Genomic DNA, 4461 nt, shown 5'->3' on the forward strand with positions numbered 1-4461 from the left:
ATCTGAAAAAAAAGGAATTTGAAGTGTTTGTCAACAGTTTGATCTGTATGCACTCAGCTGCTGCGCATAGTTCGCGCTGTGGTGGCAGCGCAGTGCAAGCGGGTGCATCTGAAAAAAAAAGGAATTTGAAGTGTTTGTCAACAGTTTGATCTGTATGCACTCAGCTGCTGCGCATAGTTCGCGCTGTGGTGGCAGCGCAGTGAAAGCGGGTGCATCTGAAAAAAAAAGGAATTTGAAGTGTTTGTCAACAGTTTGATCTGTATGCACTGAGCTGCTGCGCATAGTTCGCGCTGTGGTGGCAGCGCAGTGAAAGCAAGACGAATACAGATACGGACGTCAGACCCTGTGTATCATGAGCCCTGGGCGTGTTCGTACGATAAACAGTGAACGGGAAAGAAACACGTGTGGTGAGTACCAAGCGAGTAACATTAGCACTTAATGTAACGTCTGCTTTCACGGGTGCTGTAGGGGGGACTTGGACGGAACAGCTCCACGGCACCGGAACCAAGAATGGAGAACCAAGGTGCATACGACTAGACCAACGACACCGGGCCATCTTGGAATTACCAGCACATGTGGTGGGCGACACGGAGTGACTTGGTACAAGGTGGCGAACGTTGTCGTAAGTGTAGAGCGAATGGCGGTATCATTTTTCTGCACAATCGTGCCCGCGCGTTTTTTTTCAGTGCCGCGTTGTTTACATTACCGCATGCGTTACGAGATGCTGTTTTTACTGATGTCATTTTTCTTTTGCTATCCCGGAGTAATCTGGCGATTTCTGTTTCTTTCGTGACGGCGTTACTTTGTAGGCCAGGGTCAGGCTCGCGATCGCTTCGCACATGAAGGAGGTTCCTTGACTGGCGCCCGACGCGGCTGAGTCCAATGTTTTTTTTAAAGACGATAGTCTTTCTTGGGCTAATTAAACCCAGAAATTTTGGTCTGTCTGTATGCCTGTCTGTCTGTCTCTCTGTCCGTCTGTATGTCTGTAACTCGATTCAGCCACCCGGCCAATGTTAACTGCTTACTGCGCAATAGTCTTATATTCTCACAGCCAAATGTAAACGTCTAAGCCTGGGTTTTATGGTGATACTTGTCAACTTTGTTGCACAAGAACAGGAAATTACGCAAACATAAGACAGGAAATTGGTACACAGGGGATATTTATAGTGTTCCTTCATTAAAAATTTATGGGTGCTTGATTTTAGATAAAAAGTGATATTCTACATCTACTGAAGAAAACAGCCGCCTCCTGGCGGCATATGAAAAATCACGCAGCAACAGCAACGAAAGGTTCCACTAGCTAGATTACACGTTCTGACTGGAACGCACGTGGAGCACTGTCACGCAGTTCTATAAACCTTGTAGTCGGCGCCTTCATTCACGCGCGTCTCCTCCGTACTGCAGCGCTGGCATCGAGGAACCCGGCGTGTAGCAATGGAACGCTGTAAATCCAAATCGCCTTGCGGAAACTTTTAACTTTTAGTGTGTGTACCTTGTGATGAGCGCGACAGTAAATAAACAGCATGAAAGGTGAGCGGGAAAGCCGAAGGGGGGGGGGGCATTTCCTTGGCAAATGTGTACAAAGGCTACCGTTTTTGACGACATTTGCAACGACCGGAGCAGATACGGGGGCAATTTGTTTTTTGACCTATGGGACATTTTGATTCGAGTTCTGGTTTTCTGTGGTCCCTTGAAGTCGGAATAACATAATATTGCAACCACACAGGACCCAATACAACTTCTCTTATTCTGTAAATTTTGTGTTCATCAATAGTGATTAAAGTTTTGTTTAGGTAAAAATAAACGCCTAATGGTTATATATATAAACTGCTCCCGTATTTTGAGAGGGAATCATGCTATTCTCTTCTCTGCAAGACCTTTGTTTGGGATTTCTAATTTACCCCCCACATGAATACCAATCATGATGAGAAGTACACACAAGACAGTGGCCCCTTGCCACGCACGGGAGGCACACGATTGTGTTCGGAACGCTGCCGTCGCATTTTCGTCGCTCTCGCTGCATCGCTCGTCGCTCGTCGCTCGTCGCTCTCTTGACAGCGCCAATTATTTATGAAGAACGGCTTTCCCTTTTTTTTCACCCTCCCCGCCTTAAAGAGATCGCCATAAGGCACTGAATAAAATAAGTCTTATTCATCCACAAAGAAACCGCAGCCTGTCCAATCATTTTCTTTGTCGAATTTAAGAACACCCCCAGTGCTTGGGGTAGTTTTAGCACAATAACATACGCCAAAAACAACGACACTGTGGTAGTGAAAGGGCAGCGTGCTAGCTAGACTGGTATGATCAACTGCCTGCTGCTTTATTGTTTAATTTGTGAAAACTATATTAATTGGTGGAATGGCCTCATCCACGACGAACGCCCACATAGGCTTGTTTGTAAATTTTTATGACAAAAATAGCACTCAGAGAACTACAAAGCTGGAATCAACCATCTAGGGCCATGGAGTGATACAATATCATTTTTTGAAATGCCTCTATTAAAAGCTACTTCAAGGACGCGTCACTAATAGCTGATGACGTTTAGGTTTGCACGGCTTGTTCGAATAGTCATTTAGGAAGTGCTACTTAATCAGGGCTGCATCTTGCGTCATGCGTATCGGCTATCATCTTCGCCAAACTGCCTCCCAAGAAATTTATCGCCCAGTTTCCAAATCCTCAGGTTTGCTTTGCCAGAATTTCACTCCGACACACTCTTCGGTGTACAGGAAATTCCGTAGCAAAATCTGCTCTTGCTGAGCAAAACCTGCCGCATCGTTTGCAGACGAATGCCCAAGCGCACCTAGAGCTTCTTTGGAGAACCGCTGTCTGAAGAAGACGCCAAATGGTCATTAGGCCAAACCCGGCTTAAGGCGTCGAGCTTGTACCATGCCTCATGGAATGACGGGATCGGATTTTCTGGTATTCGCCAACCCTAAGAGCCGTTCCACCTTCACGCGAATGCTCCACAGCGCTGGTATTCAATGTGGCTTGTTGGTTTGTCAGGCTCACTGCCAGCTGCGACAGCTCCCGTTCGGCAGCCTGGAGAGACATTCACATTCACGTTCATGCGCCTCGCATTCTTGCTCATGTGACTCTTAGCACCCTCTCGCTGAGCAGCTCGTTCTGCATCACAACAATATATTTCATTCAAGCGCTCCCTGTCAATCTATTGTTGATGTTTCTTGCTAGCCATTGCCATTTCCTTGTTCAAGGCGACTAACACCTCCAGGTCTATTCTCCGAGCTTTATTATATTGTAATCGCGAGCTTGGTGTTATCGCGAAACCAGATAAATTGTCATGGTAAATGGAAGTTCCTCAAACGTGCCGGCTTAGGTCGGATAGACGAATCGACCAGGCAATGCTTCGGAGAAGTAATCAAGCAAAAAAGAAAACATACGTTTTACACGCCGGAAAGTATTCTTGCAGTGTGGGCCTGCAGTATTCTGTAAATAAATAAAATAAATAAATAATAAATAAAGAGTCGGAGCGACTTCCCACGAAAGCAATGTCCTGGTGTCGACTAGGAGTGGAATACAACCGAATTTTCGATGGTTGTGCGGTGACCTTGCGCGACCTCAAAGATCCTGTGGTGTTCGCTATACGAGCATTCCGTCCCTCGGTGGGCGACTCAATGCCGAGGGCACCAATGACCTCAGTGACGCAATCGTGCTGGCGGGTCGTGACAGCTACGCTGATGCATCAAAACTTCCGATCTTGTTAATTCCTGGCGGCCCTTCGTGGCGGAGCAACAAGGGATTCCGCGTCTTGAGTGAGCCTTTTCGTGTTCTCTTCTAAGGGGCCTTTAAAGGCTCAATAAAATGTTTGTCCTCCTCCGGCTTCTCTTGCAGGCTTGACCAGGCGGGCGCCACCGCTGTAGCCCAGCCGTGCGTCGGCAGAAACAATACGGAGAGGGGCCGCATTTTGAGGGGGAGACAGTGGAACCTAGCCATTCTGATGTGCTAGTTCGGGGCTACACCACCGCGCTACACAAGCACAGACACAGAAACAACTCGGCATGTGAGCTCAGTGATTCCCAATAAGGATTATTAAACTAGTTATTTTAGTAAGTTTGAGAAGTGCGAGAAAGCGAATGACACTTTTATAATCGCTATTGATCAGATCCAGTATCTCATTTCGCATTTTCTAATAGCCCTAAAACACCACCGCATTCGTATTCAACAATTTATAAAATGGAGTATCATTCTTGGGAAGCAGTTTGCTGATTGTAGTGTTTTTTCAGCGCCAGATGTCTGCATGTGGCCTCCAAATTTGGTTGCCCCACCCTGCAAACCTACCCTTAACGTATCTTTGCCGTACGCTCACTTAACTCCGTAGGCTGCAGTTTACCCAGCAGGTGCTGTTGAAAAAGGTAATATAGTAATGCGAACAAGGCCCACAATGGACGTGAAGCAGCGCCAAAAGAGGCCAAAAAGAACAGTTGCTACAGCAGACGACAAAGC

The sequence above is a fragment of the Haemaphysalis longicornis genome, unplaced genomic scaffold, assembly GCF_048455015.1.
Source record: "Haemaphysalis longicornis isolate Haplotype H1 unplaced genomic scaffold, Haemaphysalis longicornis Haplotype H1 scaffold_13, whole genome shotgun sequence".
Lineage (NCBI taxonomy): Eukaryota > Metazoa > Arthropoda > Arachnida > Ixodida > Ixodidae > Haemaphysalis > Haemaphysalis longicornis.